Genomic DNA, 21,502 nt, shown 5'->3' with positions numbered 1-21,502 from the left:
TTCTGTGTTGTCATCCTCCTCAGTTCATCCATGACAGAGCAGCCATGTTTAGTCTCAAGGCTTAGGCCTGGATTTGAACATCTCCAGAATTCAAGAGTGTTCAGATCTGAAGCTTTGATGTGTTCCTTTGTAGAGATAAGGGCTAGCTGGGAAACTCAGATATGTTTGATTTTGATTTGGGATCATTCTATTCCCATCATGTTGGTAGGCCCATCTCTGTTACAGTAAGAATCCCATTTCAGGTGAACTCTCTGTGCTGGGGACTTAGACTCAGTGCTGCAATGCCTAACTTCTAGGTGTCCTGCTGCCTTATGAAATCCACAGTTCTGGGTTAGGCTCAGGTTTCTTATACAACACATGGGGACAGGTAGGCGCTTAAGAATGGGATGCCCCAAATCCCAAAACCTGAGTAGGTAGCCACCTAAGCTAGCCATTAGGAAATGCCAAGGAGAGGGAGGTGGCCTAAGACCTACTCCACAAAGGGAGTTAGGTGCCCAACAGGAGGTGCCTCCCTCTACTGAGGCTTCACAGCCATGAACCCACTCCTGGAGGTAGGCACCTAAGCCAGGTCAGTCCTTTCTCACAAGAGAAATGAGGAGGCCATCCCCCTTTTCCCAATAGCTTAGTGGATAGAGCACTCCAGCAGGCCGTGGGAGACACAGGTCCAAATCCATCCTCTGTCTCATGTGGACCAAAGATCTCCTATGTCCCAAGTGAATAACCTAACCACCAGTCTATAGGGTATTTGGGTACCATGCACGCTTAATATTTCCTGTTGAAGCTGTTCTACTTTTTATAAAATAATTAACTTCATTGGAGCAGAGACTTCAACCAGGCCTGCCCTACCCCCATATTCTCCCCACTCTAACCACCCAGCTATAAAACCATTCTCACAGATGCTCTCTGGCCCAATGACTATTTAATTAGTTATACACAGTGTGGAACAGATTCAACAGAAGAGATTGCATGAGTAAGAGCAAGGCCCACCCCCAGTGCACCCTGCAGCACAGTAGCTGGGGCACTCTTGTGAGATATGGGAAAGTTGCATTCAAATCCCTTCTTGACATCAGGTAGAGGAAGGATTTGAACCTAGATGTATCACACTGTAGATGAATGCATTAGCTACTGTGCAGGGCACCTCTTTCTCTGGGTGTGTGGGTGAGGTTTTGGGGGAGGGGTTGCCCTGAGAACACCTACTGGATTGGGCTAGGCAGGGGGGATGTCTACTTTATGAATCTTGCTGGGCTTAGGTGAGAACTAGGCATTCAGCATTGGGGTGGAGGCAGCTGTGTGCATGCCCACCAGGAGCCTTGACTGGCATACATTTGGCAAGGAGGGAATTAAAGCACCTGTAAGGTTAGGTGGCACCAGCGCAAGGGTTTTGAGGATCTAAATTTTGGATTTAGGTGCTTGCAGTGGGAATTAGGCACCTAAGTCTCTTTGTGGGTCTATCCACCCCTCCCCCCCCCATTTTGCAGCACAATTGATCCACTCATTTTAAGGCCAGCACCACACACCTGTGGGGGGGGAGGAAGGAATTTTTTTCCCCCAGTGAATTTCAGCTGCTGAAAAACCCGAGGCTCTGAGCAGAGTCAGAAACCCCTCTCCCCATGGCAGCTGCTCCCGTTTCTCTCCTGCCCCGGGCACTCCAGATCCCACTGGGCGTTTAAGCTCGACTAACTGAAAATACAAAGACCACCGAGAGCTCAGCGGGGAATTTTTGCTCAAACTCCCCCTTTCTAGTTAAAGCGAGGGCGCCTCACCGTGCACCAGAAAGGGGGGCGCCTGAGCGTCTGCGGCCGCGCAGGGCAGCAGGTTACCTGGGGAAGCGGCGCCGGCCGCTGCCATGGCTCGCAGGTGTTCCCCCGGGGCTGTGCCGCGCCCGCGGCCTCTGGGTCTCCCCTTCAGCCCCTCGCGGGCGGGAGGAGGAAAGAACGCGCGAGGGCCAGCCCGCCGCGTGCTTAGCCCCAGGACAACTGGTCGCCCGGGCAGCGGCTCAGGGCAAGCGGGACTCCGCCTGGAAACCAAGCGAGAGCCACTGGTCACCAGGCGCGCGCGGCTGCCCGCAGGCCAGGGGTGCGCACTACGCGCAGTGGCGGCCTCTTGGAGCTGCAGATTCCTTCCTCCCTAGGCGAGGAAGGGACTGACTGCACCTCTGGCTCCTCGGAGCGCTCCCTTGGCTGACGTCCACTGGAGTGACCCTCCCTCTAGGAGCCAGATCTGCAGCCCCCGCCTGCAGGGAATATATGTGGCCACTTCTCCCCCCTGCTTCGTTTTTTTCGGGAGGGTGGGGTGTGTACGCAAAGGTGCCGTTTCCCTCCTTCAGGACAGGACTGGAGTGTGGTTCCCTCTTCCCCCAGCAAACGCCCCAGAGAAATCACTGCTTCTGGATAGGGGCGCAGAACAGGTCTTTGGTGTCAATGAATTTCTGTGCCAAACCAGTGCAAAAGATGGCAGTGACCTCACCACTCTTTGGGGGCAACAACTGGAGACGCTGGCATGGGTCTTACTAGAATTTCCAGGTAGGGTGACCAGATGTCCTGATTTTTATAGGGACAGTCCTGATATTTGGTGCTTTGTCTTATATAGATGCTTATTATCCTCCACCCGCCTCCTGATTTTTCACACTTGCTATCTGGTCACCCTATTTCCAGGCAAAGCTGATGCAGAATACAGATTGGATTTCGCAGACCTATCCCACTTTGCCCCTCAAACTTCTCTGTCCCTGTTGAACTGGAACATTTCCTGCATTAAGGGCTGCCGAAGATGGGGCAGAGAGGCAGTGTGCCTCACGCCCCATGTTTGAGATGGCCCCCATACAGAGTAGCATTGTGATTTGGCACACAGGGTCACAGTGTCCCACTTTAGCCATGAAATGTTAGGAGGTCTGATAATAAGTCAGTGGCATCACCAAAAAATTTGGTGCAAAATTGGTGCAGAAGATGTTACTGGCACCACTAGAATTTCCATACATCTCCAATTTATAGGATTATTTTTCCAGCTATGAAATTTCACATTCCCTAAAAGCATCTAATAAATACAGTATTTTATTTCAAAGCAGTGGTGTTTACAGGGTATTTTAAAAGCTTTTAAAATTATGTCTATTTATAGATTGTTCTTTTCTATTTTTAGACTTGAGTCTGGGATTTCTACAGCAAAGGTTAAAAAAATGTCTGGGTGTGGCTGGTTAACAAGAAATCAATCTTTATTTATCGAGCACTTCTCCTGTGTAAGAGCACTTCTCCTGTGAAAGAGGACTCCAAGTGCTGTTAAAATGTGATTAGTAAAGCCTGAGTGATTAAAAAGTGTCAATTCACCAGATTAAAAATTTAGAACTCTACAGTGGCTTTAAAACTGCTAATAGAAATAATGTTCTTGACATCCAGGGCTATAGCTTCAGTGAATTATAGACAAAAGTCTTAATGCCAAAGCTTTAATATGAGAGAAGAATAAAATAACCAGCAACTGCACTTTTAGACATATATTTAGACAGTTTCTAACAGGCTTCTTTTTCAAATAGTTATGACAAATACACCCCAGAAATATAAGGTTGGGGATGGAATTGGAGGGAAGGGAAATGATTACAGCCTACCAGAAAGAAAAGAATAGCAGAAAAAAATGGTAATGGTCTATAGTGGCAGAATAATACATTAGTGATTATACATATGTGAGCCATCAACAAAGTAGATGACAATCAGAATCAGCAGTTTCACTGTTAATAGCTGCTCTACCAAATGAGTTTAGAAACAGGCTTTATTTTAGGAGCTCATTAGTGGTAATCATTTTGAGGGCATGACCTCTCTAAAGGTATATTCACCTTGTTTAGTAGATTAAATTCTCATTAATGATAATGGAAGTTGTAGACATATAATTAAGGGAGCATCTAGCCCTTAGGGGGATATGTTCCATCATCAGAGTCCAGTGTGTACATCTCAGAAAAGTGACTGAAGTGCAAGTCAGGTTTGTTGTGAATGGAGATGATCCACTGAGATCCTCATAAAGTATGCTTATCCAGATTCCTCTGTCTCCTGCCTTTCAGATTATGTAGCTCCAAAGGTAAGTGTTAGTAATTACGCTAGAAAATCGTATTGAAACTGGAAAATCTCCAATGGGAAGAGTAAGTACAGAAAACAATGTTAGTTAAAACTGCCCAGCTATCATGTATAGGTAAGATGTGTAGCATATATGACCACATACAACTCCCACCTTGAGTCATCAGCAGGCATTAAACCTAGGAACTCCAGGATGCAGCCCTCTACCACCTGACTGAAAGAAGTAGCTCTGTTTGCTATTAGTAATAACAGATGCTTATCCTCAGGGATCTAGCCACTACATGGGAACACAGCAGAATTAGCTAGTGAGTTACACCTGCTATTGGTCAGAGGCTATGGATGTACATTGTGCATGACAAATAATGCTTGTTGTTATCTGTGTGCATTTAAAACTACTGAAACATACATTGTATGCACCAATGAAGTGTATAAATTGCAGAGCAGAAGTTACTGTAAGGGAAGAGTACCTTGTTACAAATTTTCTGTAAAAAATTACAATGGTGTTCCAGTACCCTATCTTGGAGTTACCCCTCACTCCTCTCCAGTTCCCACACCCCCATTTCAGACTTTGGCCAAGATGGCCCAGGCAGCATGTCTATGATAAGTCATAGGTGTTGTGGTTTGCCGTTGCCCTGTTGTTTTGCACTAAAAAGTTCCCCGCTCTTCTAGTAGTAGTTTATAATCTACACCAGTCATGGGAACCTATGGCTCAAGAGAAAGAAGGCTGGATACCTGCACTTGGCAAAAGGGTCAATTTGAACCCTTTGGTGATAAATTCTCTACCATGTTTATCCTGGGGCTTATTGTGCCAAAGCCATGGGAAACACCTACTTTTCTCCTTCTGTGATCAAGGAGCAAGTCTCAGTGAGACTTTCATTTAAAAGTCTTTGCCCCTGGTTTCAATTCTTAGCAAAAACGTCTCCCAACTCCATGTACCATGTTTGTACAGTGTGTATTATGTTGCTCTTTGGTGGCTGGTCCACATAGAGAATAATAGCCTATGATTTCTGCCTGTCAAAGGAACTATTCTTTTAGGTGAAGTGGTAGAAGTATGTGCTACGGTGAGGAAGGTTCTAGGTTCAAACTTTGTTGATGACCTATCCTAGAGGTTGTTACTATCACAATTAAAAAAATGTGATCTGTTGTTTATAGCCAACTTTTGGTTTTGAAATAATTCAGAAAACATTGTTTGTTAAAAAATAAATTTAATTTGGGATGCAGTGTTGTTTTGTGGACAGAGTGCTAGTGGGAGACTTGTGTTCTATTCCCTGTTCTGTCCCTGGCCTGTTGGGTGACCTTATGCAAGTCACTTTACTGCTCTCTGCCTCCATTTTCTCATCTGTAAAATGGAGATAATGATACTAACCTCTTTGGTAAATCGCTTTGACAGCTACCCCCCACCCCAAGACTTGTTGAAAATGAAACAGTGTGGCCAGCCTCTGTGTTTTCCCAATATTATAAAGAATACTTAACTATTCTAATGTCTCCAAGTAATCTTGGAAGGGAGGAATCTGATCCTGGATCTTTCTCAGTTTATGTACTGCATCAGTTACCTGAATAGTGAGCACTACAGAGAAAAATTGCACTGGAGAACCTTGACACTTGCAGAAGTCAAATAGTCTTCATGCAGCTTTTCCTTATTTTAAAAAAAACCACTGTGGGTTAGCTATACAACAAGCACCTTGCAGTTTGGACCACAGATTTATTCTGTCTAGAACAGAAACATCCTTAAACCTTAACCTAGGAGACTTCTGAAAGTTTTGAATAGAAGAAGAAAGAGAAGCACTAAATATCACTTCAAGAGTTTCTTTTCAAAGATATGGAAACTGTGCTGATTCACCTTACACAGGACAGTATAGAAAACTTGAGCACTTTTTTCACTAGATTTAATAAGAATAATTGCACGAAGAGGAGGTAGAACTCTGCTTCTAGTGGTCATAATTCCTCTGCTTACACATTCAGTAGAACCTGCCTTGCTGTACCAGAAAATTATTTAGCAGTATCTATGTATGTGTATTTAAAATTAATAGTGAGTTGGAAATCTTGAGTGATATGGGACCATATTTGCTAATCTCTTCAAGTGAGGTGTCAGTTTTAAAATTAATGGTACAGTGTGGCCCCTGGTCTTTAAAACAGGTTTTAATTTCAGTTCATGTTAGTGTGAAGTTTTTGGGATTTTTCTGTTATGAAAAATTGTAGCAGGAGCTGATCATGTTAATTAATATATTGATTTACTAGGTAACATAACTTAAAAAAAGAGAGAGAGAGAGAAACACCCAATGTGTGTGTATGTATGTATGTATAACCATCCAGCATTTATATCAGGAGAAGTTCAGTGCTAGTTTTGGGAAATGCTGTGTTTAATATCTTCCAGTGACTTCAATTTAAAATGTGCTTAGATTTTAGGTGAAAAGATCTTTTTTTTCATAACTAAAAGCCTGCAAATTCAACCAGAGATCCAATCATTGTTAGGTTCTTGTTATCTTGCACATCATCACAGGTGATAAGCAGCGCTTAATTTGCAATGGAAGAGGTACCAGGGCTCAAACAATTTTTTTGCAGTCATAACTGATGCACAGGTGCCAAAGCTATGAACTGCTAAGCCTAAAGGTGCTGGGGCTGAGTCCTATCACAAAATTAAGCACTGGTGATTAAGGTTCTGCAAGTTATATCTTAACTTTCAGTTGGCCAGTTGATCATCATACATGTGACTGATTAGCCTTTTAATGATCACACAGTGCATAGTTCTGTCGATGATAGGCAAACAGGGATGTAGCTCACTCTTCCTAAATTGTTTTGGTGCTGCAGGAATAAGAAGTAATAAAAAAGTGTTTTTGTTATAGAAGTCAGCAGATGCAACTCTGAATTCACACAGGGAACAGATGTGGTCAGTAAAAAGATAGTATTTATACATAGTCACTTTTCAGAGTAGTACTGCAGTTTAAAACAAACTTGTATAGAGCCTAACTCTGTAACCAAGGAAAGGCTGTTCTCAGACATACTAAAACTTTTTAAGCCTCATAAAACTTTTTATAGTCGGTAAACACTCCCTTTTCTCCCATCAGCCATTGCATCAACTGAAGAGAAGGAAAAACACCATTAACACCTGATATGGCAGAAGTAGCGCTGTTCTGAAGAGCTTCCATTACAAATGTTTCCCTTGAGACCCAAACTCTCAGTTGCAGAAGATCTCTGGTCTGAAACAGGCTTCCTTGTGAACAGGTAAGCACGGAGGCTTTTATTCCATTTTAACTTAGTGGAAAAGATTTTTACCCTTTTTGTACTTAATTAACAAATTTTCCCTTTTGCTTTCCTTATACTTGCAATATTGTGTGTGGGGGGGAGGGACGTCTAACTCTTTGCTGAGAGAGTAAACCAATAAGAAAAAAACACTCAGAAGGTTGAACAGAGAATGGATGGGTACCCTCAGAAAGGGAAACAGAGAAAGCTAGGAACTCCTCAATCTCCCTTAGATTGAACTTCTACTGTTGGTGCTGGTCAACATAGCCACAACCTTCCCCGTAGCTCCACTTTCACATAACCGGGCAGAAAGTCCTTTGATAACATTATTTGTAGAAGTAAGGCAATGCCAGTCCCAGTTAAAATGCTGGCTTCTAACATGAAGCATCTCTAAAATGTTGAAGACCCTTCTTCTAAGTTTAAGATTGAAATATAATTTTTTCCAAAGTGGCTTAAACAATTTGGCAATCACAGGTTATTTTTTTCTTTTAGAAGTAGTTCAGTATCAGATAACTTTGTATTTTGAAGCTTAAGAGGAAACAAAAGCTTTCCACTTTAAATTTAATTATAATGACATTTCAACTGTTATTTGCCCTTCATTTTAATATAGTTTCAGCAGGGGAAAACACGAAGAGCAACAATAAAACATCAGTCTGGTCCTGCAACCTTTACTCAAGTGAGTAGTTCCACTTACTTCTGTGGGGCTATTCACACAAGGGTTGTGAGATTGGGTGTTTAATCAACTGTTTAATTTTTAAAGACATAGACGTTTAGTGGAACACACAAGGAGACCCAGAAAAATTTAACATTATTGCACTTTACAAGAGGCACAGTGACTAAACAAACATGGTTGAACAATCTAGTGGCAGCAGGAGACCTACTAATGCAAATACTTAGTGGAGTGACTCATAAAAATAAACCAAAAGAAAAACATTAATCAGCTTGCTTTTTTAAAAACTTAATATCTTAAAAGCACAAGCGATCAACACTAAGGAATGTCTTCAAGCAGAACAGCAAGCTCAAGCTTTGAACACAGCTTACTCATATTAGCGGTGTTTTTGTGTTTGTTATCCTATACTTGAATGTGGCATGTCCAGGAGATTTCACCATAGAGGAGTTGAAAGTAAAATAACATTTCTTCTTAAAACATAAATAAAACTGTTTTTTAAACTTGCAAGAGGTGAAAACATCTGAAGTGCTTGCCTAGCTGTGTCTATACTATGCTGCTCATCATCATCATGGTATATAGTGGCTAGTCCAGACATGGCGGACTGGGACTGTAAGATTTTAGGGGCAGGGATGGCATTTTTGTTTTGTTTTATTTGCTTATACAGTGGCTAGCACAACAGGGTAGGATCCTGGACTGGGGCTCTTAGGTGCTATCACAATATAAATAGAGTAAAATAAATATTGAGAATAACATTTTAAATGCAACTACATTGCAAAACTTGTATAGAAGTTGAGGACCTCATCTTCAGAAGTGTTTAGTGCCCTCAGTCCCAACTGAAATAAATGGGAGCTGTGAAGACTCAACACCTTTGAAAAACAGAATGTAATGTATCATTCATCTAGAAGGACTTCTTTGTAGATAGGAATCCATTAGGTCCCTGTGTGTGTGTGTGTCTCTCTCTTCCCCCTTTTAATATTTTTTCAGTGGATTGTATTATAAGCTAAATGTATTGCAATGCCTATTTAGGTTTGCAGCTTTGTATAGCTTCATCACTTGAGTAATGTGTTAAATAAGCCCTACTACTTCTAAATCTTCCTTCCTGGTAAGAGTGATGGCAGGATTTAGACCAACAAACTAAAGCTGTGATTCTGCAAGTAGCTGTGCTAGGGAAGAATCCATTGACTTCCGTGTGGCTCTGTGAAGACATGAGGGTGGGGTGGGGGGGGGGTGTATGTATATACAACCGCTTGCAGGATAGAGGCTTAAAAAACTTGTTTGTAGTTGCTGCATGTAATGATACCCAATTATGACTTAGGTATGAAGCAATTTTGTTAAGGAAATCTCTAAATGAACAAGGTTTAGCTTTTGCAAGAGAACAAACACTGCTAATTCATGGGCCAATACATGAAAATTAATGAGAGCTCAGTACCTTGGTGGATTAAACTCAGCATAAAATTGCAGGACGGGGGCTACTATTTTTTAAACCTAATGCAACTAAAACTAGCATAAACCACATCATGTAAAATCTGTAACCCCAGTGACATTACACACAAGAACCAACATAAGTTCATCTGCCCTGGTTACTTTGCTTGCATCTATTTACTTACCCCTAAAATAGCTGTAATGAAATTAGAGTCATTCCCTTTATTGAAAGGGTAGCAGGAACATCTGTTCCTTTGTATCTTGTCTAATACATAAATAGCGAGATTTGATTCTTGCAATCCTTTAATTTCTGGCTGCTGCAAACTATTGGAGCAACCTGTTTCCAAAATACATGTTTCCAGCCACTGGAAGGAAGCCTATTTTGCTATTAGCTTTATAATTAATTTGCAATAATCATCCAGAAACTCAGACGGCAGGAAGGATAAAAATATAGACGAGCCTTAAATAGCTTGTTGAAAGATAGCAGTGGAAATAAAATTAACATCAATTTCTGCTACAATGACCACCTGTCACTCTGGTTTCATATGGCATCATATTGTCCTGTACCATACCAGTTTATGTCCTGAGTGGCAAATCTTCCCCACTGCTGCCCAGGAACCAATGTGGAACTGAACGCCACACTGGGTTGGGGGCAGAAAGGATTTGAGGAACCTGAACTCTAAAGAGCATTCACTCATACAGCGATATTAGTGACTCCTCTATCTGGGTTCACCCACCCACCATTATCCCATGATGGAACAGAAGTGTTGGAATGGTAGGCTCTGCAGTAGCTCCCTGGAATAGCTCTGCTACTACTCTGCAATCTGGAAAAGAGAACTGTTTCTCTCCAGTCCCAGTCTGGCAACACAGGCTTGGTGTGGAGTAAGGGAGAACTTAACCCATTTAGGCAGGAACCAGGTTCTTGTCTGAGCACAGCTGTCCTATGTTCAGGGCTGTACATATCTACAGTGCTATATAAGTAGTAGTATTTATTGGCTTACTTGGAGAGAAGGGTGAAAGCAAGAGTGGTTTTGGTTTTGCAGAGTACGGTTTTACCTTTGTAAAACCAAATCCAGAGCTGATTTGGATTTAGGTCTCACTTTATCCAAGACCTCAAAGATCAGGGGAAGATAAGCAGGACAGTTCAGCTACATGGCTATGGTTTTGGTCCACCAGTAAACTTGCTCATCCCTAAGTAGAGCAGTGATCAACTGAAATGTAAGTGTAGTACGAACTGTTGCTTAACTATGTAATTGGCCATTTCATTGACGCATTTGGAACATAAGAATGGCCTTACTGGGACAGTATCCTGTCTCTTGCAGTGGTCGGTATCAGATGATTTAGAGCAGTGGTTCTCAACCTGCAGCCCAAGCAGCATACAGATACGGCCCATGTGACATCCTCAGGGCCATAGAGGTTGTATAAATATTGTGTGGATGTGGCCCACACAATATATAGAAAGCTGCATATATGGCCCACAATGGTAAATTGATTAAGAACCACTGCTTTAGAGGGCATGAACAGAACAGGGCAATTTTGAGTGATCCATCCTCTTTGTCCATTTCCAGCTTTGGAAAGTTGAAGGTTTAGGAACACCGAGAGCATTGGTCTGTGTTGGCTATTAGCCATTGATGGGGACCTGTCCTCCATGAACGTATCTAATTTTTTTTGAACCCAGTTATAATTTTGGCCTTCAACTCCCCTGACAATGAGTTCCATGAGGTGATTCTGCATTGTATAAAGAAGTACTTCCTTTTGTTTGGTTGGTTTTTTTGCTTTTTACATCTTCTGCTTGGGAAGTGCCTGGGCAAGGGCTGGAGCAACTGAGTGGGGGAGGGAAGGAGAGTGTAGGAGTGGGATTGAAGAACCAGCTAACTATCCCTAAGACAGATATTGATGCCACAGGAAGAACAACCTCTCCTAGGTAACACTCATGAGTGGTGTCTCATAGATCCTGCTCCTACCTCCTAGAAGCAGCTTAGATCCTCACCAGTCTGCTGACAAGCTAATTTTCACTTCAGAGATTGCATGGATTTCCACAGAGATCCCATCAAAGACATTGGGAGACAGTCTGATCTTATATCAGATCTCACACTGGCTGCTTCAAACTGATCCCATAGATGATAGGAGTTTGAGGGATAAACTATTTACAGATAAGAGCTTTTCTTAGTTGGGAAACTACATCCATATTAGAAGATGACCCTGAGGAACTGTTGTGGTAACTAACACAATGTTAACAGGGCAGTCTCTGTCTACATTCAGGGCTGGATTTTCATTTGTTAGTCACCTACATCACTTTGGAAGTGCAAAGGGGTCTTAATGGATTTAAATATTAAGGCCCTCGGAGTTTGATTTAAGGTCATGGTCAGTGTGGTGTAATTTTCCAGCGTAGACAAGCCCCCAGTTAGCCCCCCCCCTCCCCCATTGCACCAGCAAGTGCAGGCAATTCAGGGAGAGATTGTCGTAATGACTTTTGTTAACTATAGCTGCTTAATTTCAGCTTTTTAGCTGATATGCCTTGCATTGGAATTTTTGTTGACTAGCATACAGCTTATTTATTATTATTTGGCATATGATATCCAGGCAAGCCAAGCCACAGCATTCTTATCAACGATGTTCAAGGCACGAAGACCTCCAGGAAGTTGAGTCATTTTGCAGTTCTCACCAATGTGTCATGATTTGTGGCTGCCCACATCGATGTAGTGGGCTGTCTCTAAAACGCTACCGAAATTCTGCTGTAGCACAAATGCCATATCGGGTACTAAACGGATTCAGAATACTCCATTACTTTTGCAGTAAATCAACCCTGGGTTGACATTGAGTGGTGTCTGAGACAAGATAATTATTTGTCCCTTTCTCTGCGGACCATGAGTCTTGCCTTTCATCCTGTACTATAAAACTCTCAGTTGGTAAACTTCTCCACAATGGATGCCATGAAGGCAGATGACCATGTGGTGGATAAAACAAGTCTTTAATTAATGGTAGATATGGCATATCACGCAATTTTGTCACAAGCTTTGCTACACTTTCCTCTCTGTGAACACTGGGTGGAGCAATATTTAGTAGAGGAGTAGGTTTAAGTGTGCCTGAAATAATATGCATGATGGAATTAAACTGTACATCAGTCATCTTTGTGTGAAATGAACAAGCTTATACTGGAGCGCAATACTCCATGGCTGGATAAGAGTGCCCAGGATGAAGTGCGTAATGTTTGGGCATTGGCACTCCGTGTTGTTCCAGGCAGTTTTCCAAGCAGGTTGTTGCGCATTTTGATCTTAGTTGCTGTCTTTGTAAGATGATCATGATATGTGAGAGTTCTATCTAACATGACACCTAGATAGACCGGGTGTGAAAATCATGCTTTATTCACTGACCATTGAGAACTATATTGGGCCCTCTGCCTGCTTGTGCATGATGTAAATGGAAGACACTTGACACAGTCTTACTTCCACTTGGTATCAGGCACCACCAATGACAATAATTGGCCATAGCCACCATATCTGCATTCAAGTATGTCAAAGGAGTGTGACTGAGTGCTGAGGCATATGTCATCTGCATAAACAAACTTGCAAGACCTGGTATATGGTAGGTTATTTGAATGTAAGTTGAATAACATTGGAGATATTAATCCTTGCAGGAGGTCATTCTTCTGGTGTCTCCAAGCACTTGTTCCTATCACCAATATGTACATAGAAATGGCAATTTCTCCAAAAAAGAGCCATTGCACCTACTAACCAACTTGGCATAAGTCTAGACAATATCACCAAAAGGCCCATGTGACAAACTATATTCTATGCCGTGGTCAGGTCAAGGAAAACTGAACTATTCTTCAGCTTATGTTGGAATCCATTTTTGATTAAAGTTGTAAGTGCCAACACTTGATCACATGTATTATGACTGTGGTGAAAACCAGCTTGTTCTGGTGCCAACGTGACTTACACAAATGGTGAAATTCTTTGTGAAATTAGACACTCAAACATCTTGAAGCCGAAGCTTAGACATGAAATTGGTCTGAAGTTCAAGGGCAAATGTGGATCTTTCCCAGGTTTCAGCAAGGCAATGACCTTCCCTTGGTGCTGGATTCTAGGCAGTCTGAATTCCCACAGAACTCTTTTGAAAAACTGAATGAGCTATTCCTGAGTGCGAGGACACAGATTTTTAATTAATTCAAGTGCAATTCTATTATATTCAGGAACTGTACCAGTTTTTAAATCATTCAGCACTTTATTCAGTTCGACTAGTGAATGGCTCCATCTTACTATCGGCTGGATTACTCCTTAAGTAACGCCACCACTCATCGTGTACTTGTCAAACAATTCTGTCAACAGGAGCTTTGGTGACCTTCAACTGATGACTGGCAATCTGATTTGGAATAACTGCTGCCCTGCTTTGTGCACATGGATGTTGAGCCACACCTAGTTGACAAATTAAGCGCCAGCTGTTCTGGCTTGACCGTGTAAAGTCAAGCGCCACTGTTGTTCCTCCCATCAAGCCTGGCGAGAGGCATCCAATGATTCTGTAAAATGGTCTGCAATCTCTGGATCACCTGACTGCTCATGCTGCCTCAGCAAGTTTGCACAATCCTCATTCAAACCTGAAATGTACACTGGGGAAAGCTGCGTGGAATTGTTGCACTGGCAGCTTTAAAAATGGCACCACAGAAATGACTATTTTTGCATCTTCCATGGCGATGATTTTAATAAGATGGTTATGACATTCTGTTCTAAGTGCTCTGTAAAGGAGCTCCATTCTGCCCTCCGGAAGTTCCATTTAGGCTTCGATATGCTCCTTATAATAGGAAGACACATTCCCACTAATGGTGCAGGAGGAAACCCAGTCACAACATTCACCAGTTTTTAAGTGAGGCTGCTAAACTTTTTAAATCAGTATGTCAAAGAAATCATGCACAGGGGTGATGGTTCTTGGGGTACTGAAGGTCACCTTGTTTGCTCCCTGCCTTTGCTCCCTGCACTTTGCTCATAGACTCTAAAGTCAGAAGGGACCAATATGATCATCTAGTCTGACCTCCTGCACAATGCAGGCTACAAAACCTCACTCCCCCAACTCCTGTAATAAACCTCTAACCTACGACTGAGTTATTAAAGTCCTCAAATCATGTTTTAAAGACTTTAAAGTACAGAGAATACACCAGCAAGTGAGCCGTCCTCCATGCTACAGAGGAAGGCAAAAACTAGAGCCTTTGCCAATTTGCCTTGGGGGGAAATTCCTTCCCAACTCCAGATATGGCAATCAGTTAAACCCTGAGCATGTGGGCAAGACTCACCAGGCAGACATCCAAGAAGAAATTCTCAGAACCCACCCCATCTAACCATCCTTTCACAGGCCATTGGCATATCTACCATGAGTACTCAAAGATCAGTCAATTGCCAAACTAAGCTGTCCCATCATACCATTCCCTCCATAAATTTATCAAGCTCAGTTTTGAAGCCAGCTAGGTTTTTTGCCCCACTGCTCCCCTTGGAAGGCTATTCCAGAACTTCACTCCTCTGATGGTTAAAACCCTTCGTCTAATTTCAAGTCTAAACTTCCTGATGGCCAGTTTATATCCATTAGTTCTTGTGTCCACATTGTTGCTGAACTTAAATAATTCCTCTCCCTCCCCAGGTATTTATCTCTCTAATGTATTTATAGAAAGCAAACATATCTCCTCTCAACCTTCTTTTGGTTAGGCCAGTGTTTCTCAATTAAATTTGGCCACGGAACCCTTTTGAACTCGATAAATAATTGCGGAACCCCCCAAACTCTTAACAGTATTTTTACATATGGGGCCAAAAAAAATGTCGAAATAAGCAAATTATATACAAACAAATAGGTCAGCGTTTCTCAATTAAATTTCCCCGCGGAACCCTTTAGGCTCTGCGGGGAAATTACACTCATACTTGATACCCTCTGCCGAAAAATCCGGGATATCTTCCCTTTTTCGGCAGCGTGGAGAACAGCTGCTCTCAGCGGCGCGATGTCACTTTCTCGCGGAACTCTAACAGTGTTCCCGCGGAACCCCAGGGTTCCACAGAACACCAATTGAGAAACACTGGGTTAGGCTAAATGAGCCAAGCTCCTTGAGTCTTCTCTCATAAGACAGGTTTTCCATTCCACACATCATCCTACTAGCCCTTCTCTGCACCTGTTCCAAGTTGAATTCATTTTTGTTAAACATGGGGGACCAGAACTGCATATGGTATTCCAGATGAGGTCTCACCAGCACCTTGTATAATGGTACTAACACCTCCCTATCTCTACTGGAAATACTTCATCTGATGCATCCAAGGACCGCATTAGCTTTTTTCACAGCCACATCACATTGGTGGCTCATAGTCATCCTGTGATCAACCAATACGCACAGGTCCTTCTCCTCCTCTGTCACTTCCAACTGATGCATCCCCAGCTTATAGCAGAAATTCTTGTTGTTAGTCCCTAAATGCATGACCTTTCACTTTCCACTATTAAATTTCATTCTATTTCTATTACTCCCAGGTTACAAGGCCATCCAGATCTTCCTGTATGATGTCCCGGTCCTTCTCTGTATTGGCAATACCTCCCAACTTTGTGTCATCCGCAAACTTTATTAGCACATTCCCACTTTTTGTGCCAAGGTCAGTAATAAAAAGGTTAAATAAGATTGGTCCCAGGACTGATTCCTGAGGAAATCCACTAGTAACCTCCCTCCAGCCTGACAGTTAACCTTTCAGTATGACCTGTTGTTGTCTTCCCTTTAACCAGTTCCTTATCCACCTTTCAATTTTCATATTAATCCCCATCTTTTCCAATTTAACCACGTGGAACTGTATCAAATGCCTCACTGAAATCTAGATTTTACTTCTTTAATAATGAAGAAGGCAACTGAAATTCTAATTTGGCATGCTTGCCAAAGCCAGTATGCCTACTCTTCATTCAATTCATGCATTAGTGCCATAGGCTAAGGAAGGATTTTGCCTGAGTCTGTAGTCAGACTCTCCCTAACTTCCTGTCAGTGAGTGGAAGAACTATCTCACCTTTCTGGATGTCGGGGGAAGTGAAGTGCATGCCTATGTCTTCTAGAGACATTGGTCCGGAGGACTCAATTCTCATGTATGATAGATGGGTTAGATGGAATCTGACTCCACCCTTTTAGAGAAATAGAGGATGGGTAACCAGGTAAGAATGTTTCTCTCTCTTTTCCTCCCTCCAAGGATAAATATGCTCAGCTCCTTCTTGTTGGGATTTTCCATCTGTTTCCACAGAGCCTGTCTGGGCCAATGAACTACTGAGGGTTCTGCACTTCTGGGACTGCTGCCCCTGGGATTTGGCCTGTAATGAGTAAATTGTATTGTGTTTTGAATCTGCTGCTGAGTTACATTTAAATCAGCAAACATGTAGGAGAAACAAATCCTGGGCTTAATAACCCCAAACGTTTTATATTTAGTTATCTTGCATATCATTCTATTATCATACAATAAAATGCCCAACTTAAATACATTACTGCAGGATGCTAATGTACCAAGGACATTGAATATGATGGTCATCCTGACAAAATGGACCAACGGAACAAATAACAGTGCATAAATTAACTGAAATGATTTGATGTGATTATTCTGCCCTGAATTTCTAGGGAAAATAATTATCAGTATAATTTCCTTCTCCGAAATCCCAAGCAGCCAAATAAAGGAACAAAAGGTTGCTACTGGAGTTATAAACAGAGAACTTTGACTTTTACCATCTACAGTAAATACTGCACCAATTTATTTAAAACAGTATTTTAACACACAAATAGAAGGGGCTCTTTCCTGCGAATATACATAATATAAATGAACAACGCTTGTGCTTTACAAAGGTGAGTAAGCATATACAATACTATTGTCTATAAAATACTTGTTCTGGAGACAGATTTCCATCAGCTGGCACCTTTCATGAGAATTCTTTATTTTATAAAGAAAAGACACACTATTTAACGTATGTTTGCTACTCTGTTTTCTTGGTGAAAAGGCAAAATCCACCAAGTGGCATTTTAAAAAGCTCATTTAAACAAAGAAATGCTGAATTATGAGTTGCATTCAGGATCAGTGGCTGATCTGCTACAAGTTTCAGTACTGTAACTAGAGTCACTGGAATTTCTCTGGATTTGCACCACTGTTGCGGAAATCAGTCTAGCTTATAGAACTATTGAGTCCTGTCATTCCAGGTAAACTTTACTTTTCATCTGCTTTCTCCTATGGTGACGATGGCACAAGTGCTCAAAGAATTGAATGAAAAATCTGTGCTGGGGTCCCTGGGGTGCATCCTGGACTGTGGGACCGCTGAGCCCTCCAACCACACCAGCATGGGTTGTCTCTGACACTGTGCTGATATCAAGCAACAAACCTTGGGCAGATACTGCACTTACACAGCCATCCACAGGCAGGGACGCACCTTGAGTTACATGAATGATTTCCCTGTCACTCATGAACTACCAATAGAGAGGCTCCAGCCAATTCCCTGCAGCTCACCAGCCTTGCACTCCAGAACTGTATTGTCTTGCACTGGTCAGAAGCCTGGCCCACGTAAGCTCATTGCCTAGTTCGCCACTCTGACAGAAGGGTAGTGGGTATGCAAGAACCCTTGTTAACCTGGGCTGAGTGTTCCCAAGCACTTCAACCAAAACCCACTGTTTTAGGTAAAATATAAAACCACTTTATTAACTACAGAAAGATTATATTATAATATATATTATATTAAAGTGATTATAAGTGGTGGGCATAAAGGTCAGATAATTACCTTAAGAAAATAAAAGGTAAACCTGCATTCTAAGTCCTAAACTTTTAGTCTAAGCAGGAGATGATTCAAACAATGTCTCACTCTGACAGATGGTACAAGCAGGTTATTGTTCATCAGTACACAGGCTAGGACTACCTTCCTGCCTGGGATCCCAGTTCCCCAGTTCAAAGTCTTTGTCTTCCAGATGTTCTTTCAGATTTTGAGATGGGGGTGGGGGAAGAGGTCAAGTGATGATGTCACTGTCTCTCTCTTTTATACCTTCTTCCAGCTTGCTAGAAAGATCCTTGCTGCAAGGTGGGAGTTAGGCAGCTCCTATTGGTCAGGCAGTCCTCATTGCCTACATATTCTCTCTGAGAAGTCTCTGGGATGGCTGGTGGGAGAGGCCCTTTAATGGTCCTCCAGCATGTATCTGGCTGCTCCTTTGTTGCAATTGAAAGGCTGGCTTTGGGCATCTCACAACATATTTCAGTAACACATAGCAATACTTTAAACTTCACATATAATGACAGCACATACAATCCACCAGGATATTAATGTTCAGCAGATAAAGACTTTTAAAATGATACCTCACAAGGCATGCTTCATACAAAATGGATAATCACCATATCACAACAGTGAATAAAGGGATTCTAGACTCCTACTTAGAGATACAGAGTGTTATGAAGTCCAAATCAAGGAGCATTAGCAGGCCTTCTCCTTGGATTCTATTCTATGTGGTCTGTTGATCACACATGATGAATGTGAGCACCAACGGAAAGATGGGTAGAGGCTTCAGAAATTTCTTCTGCAAGCAACCTTCAAACTGATCATAATGGAAGCTGCTTACACTCCTCATCCTTGTCTCTGAATGAATTAAGAGTATAGAATCATAGAACATTAGAATTGGAAGGGACCTCAGGAGGTCATCTAGTCCAACCCCCCTGCTCAAAGCTATATCATCCCAACCAGGGCTTTGTCAAGCCTCAGCTTAAAAACCTCTAAGGATGGAGATTCCACCACCTCCCTAGGTAACCCATTCCAGTGCTTCACCACCCTCCTCGTAAAAAACTTTTTCCTAATGTCCAACCTAGACCTCCCGCCCTGCAACTTGAGACCGTTGCTCCTTGTTCTGTCATCTGCCACCAACGAGAACAGCCTAGCCCCATCCTCCCTGGAACCCCCTTTCAGGTTGTTAAAGGCTGCTATCAAATCCCCCCTCATTCTTCTCTTTTGCAGACTAAACAAGCCCAGTTCCCTCAGCCTCTCCTCATAAGTCCTGTGCTCCAGCCCCCTAATAATTTTTGTTGCCCTCCGCTGGACTCTCTCCAACTTGTCCACATCCTTTTTGTAGTGGGGGGCCCAAAACTGGACACAGTATTCTAAATGCGGCCTCACCAATGCCGAATAGAGGGGAATAATCACTTCCCGTGACCTGCTGGCAATGCCCCTCCTAATACAGCCCAATATGCTATTAGCCTTCTTGACAACCAGGGCACACTGCTGACTCATATCCAGCTTTTTATCCACTGTTATCCCCAGGTCCTTTTCTGCAGAGCTGCTGCCCAGCTCGTCGGTCCCCAGTCTATAGCTGTGCATGGGATTCTTCCTTCCTAAGTGGAGGACTCTGCACTTTTCTTTGTTGAACCTCATTAGATTTCTTTTGGCCCAATCCTCCAGTTTGTTTAGGTCACTCTGTATCCTATCCCTACCTTGCAGGGTATCTACCACTCCCCCCAGCTTAGTGTTGTCCGCAAACTTGCTGAGGGTGCAATCTACCCCATCCTCCAGATCATTAATAAAGATGTTGAACAAAACCGGCCCCAGGACCGACCCCTGGGGAACTCCGCTTGTGACCGGTTACCAGCTAGACATGGAGCCATTGATCACTACTCATTGAGCCCTATGCTTAGCCAGTTCTCTATCCGTTTGATAGTCCTTTCATCCAACCCATACTTCTTTAACTTGCTGATAAGAATACTGTGAGAGACAGTATCAAAAGCTTTGCTAAAGTCAAGGTATATCACATCCACCGCCTTCCCTACATCCACAGAGCCAGTCACCTCATCGTAGAAAGCAATCAGGTTGGTCAGGCATGACTTTCCCTTGGTGAATCCGTGTTGACTGTTCCTGATCACCTTCCTCTCTTCCAAGTGCCTTAAAATGGATTTTTCCAGGGATTGAGGTGAGGCTGACCGGTCTGTAGTTTCCTGGATCCTCTTTCCTCCCTTTTTTGAAGATGGGTACTATATTTGCTTTTTTCCAGTCCTCAGGGACCTCCCCTGTTGCCACGAGCTTTCAAAGATAATAGCCAATGGCTCTGAAATCACCTCAGCCAACTCCCTCAGCACCCTCGGGTGCATTGCATCCGGCCCCATGGACTTGTGAATGTCCAATCCTTCTAAATAGTCTTGAACCCGTTCCTTCAGCACTGCGGGATGTTCACCTCCTTCCCATTCTGTGCCACCCAGTACAGCAGTCTGGGAGCTGATCTTGTCTGTGAAGACAGAGGCAAAAAAGACATTGAGTACCTCTGCTTTCTCCACATCCTCCGTCACTAGGTCGCCTCCCTCATTCTGTAAGGGGCCCACACTTTCCCGAATCTTCCTCTTGTTGGCAACATGCCTGTAGAAACCCTTCTTGTTCCCCTTCACGTCCCTTGCTAGCTGCAACTCCAATTGTGCTTTGGCCTTCCTGATTTCATTCCTGCACGTTCGAGCAGTGTTTATATAATCCTCCCTAGTCATCTGACCAAGCTTCCACTTCTTGTAAGCTTCTTTTTTGCGTTTAAGTTCGCCAAGGACATCTTTGTTAAGCCAAGCTGGACGCCTACCATATTTGCTATTCTTTCTGCACATCGGGATGATTTGTCCTTGTGCCCTCAATAAGGTCTCTTTAAAGTACTTTAAAATACTTTAAAGTATTTGGGGGGGGGGGGGTGTCTACTAGACACACCGCATGGGTAGAGGGGGATGTATAGTGGCTTCCAAATCAGCTTTCACTTGGCCCTAAACATATAGTGTGTGCAATCGTCTCTCATAAATTGTTAGTTTTCTGGTGTCATTCATATAATCTGTTCTACTGGAGCCCAGTTACAGCACTTTGTGTATGAACATGCTGCATGCAGCTCTGACATTGAACTACTCTGTTTTTCCTAGAATGCAAATAATTGATTTGATAAGTTACAGAGCTGGAGTCACAACCTGGTATATTGCCTCTTAGCACCCCTCAGATGGCACAAAGGGGCCATAATCCAGCTGCAAATGCCCAGCAGAGAACTGTCTTGTTGGAAGGAAACTTCCTATTGGTGCACCTGCACTTTAGCTAATCCCTGCATCTCTGCCCTCGCCTTACAGTATAGGTGGGGGACATGCAAGGACAACATGTGCTC

General features: G+C 42.8%; 1 protein-coding gene across 1 annotated transcript in view; it reads left to right on the top strand.

Annotated features, from left to right (window-relative positions):
* Window positions 1-6,817: 6,817 nt before the first annotated feature.
* The window catches only part of KCNK2 (potassium two pore domain channel subfamily K member 2), a 201,536-nt gene continuing 186,851 nt past the window's right edge, over window positions 6,818-21,502 (top strand). The window contains exons 1-2 of the mRNA XM_067564966.1: window positions 6,818-6,939; window positions 7,118-7,274. The gene's annotated coding sequence lies outside the window, so the exon portion shown is untranslated. The remainder of the gene's footprint in view (window positions 6,940-7,117; window positions 7,275-21,502) is intronic.

The sequence above is a fragment of the Emydura macquarii genome, unplaced genomic scaffold, assembly GCF_026122565.2.
Source record: "Emydura macquarii macquarii isolate MOO-44397 ecotype Brisbane River unplaced genomic scaffold, CSIRO-AGI_Emac_v2 contig_2676, whole genome shotgun sequence".
Classification (NCBI taxonomy): domain Eukaryota; kingdom Metazoa; phylum Chordata; order Testudines; family Chelidae; genus Emydura; species Emydura macquarii.
Note: the sequence above shows the minus strand (reverse complement) of the source record. Positions and strands in the feature narration are given on the sequence as shown.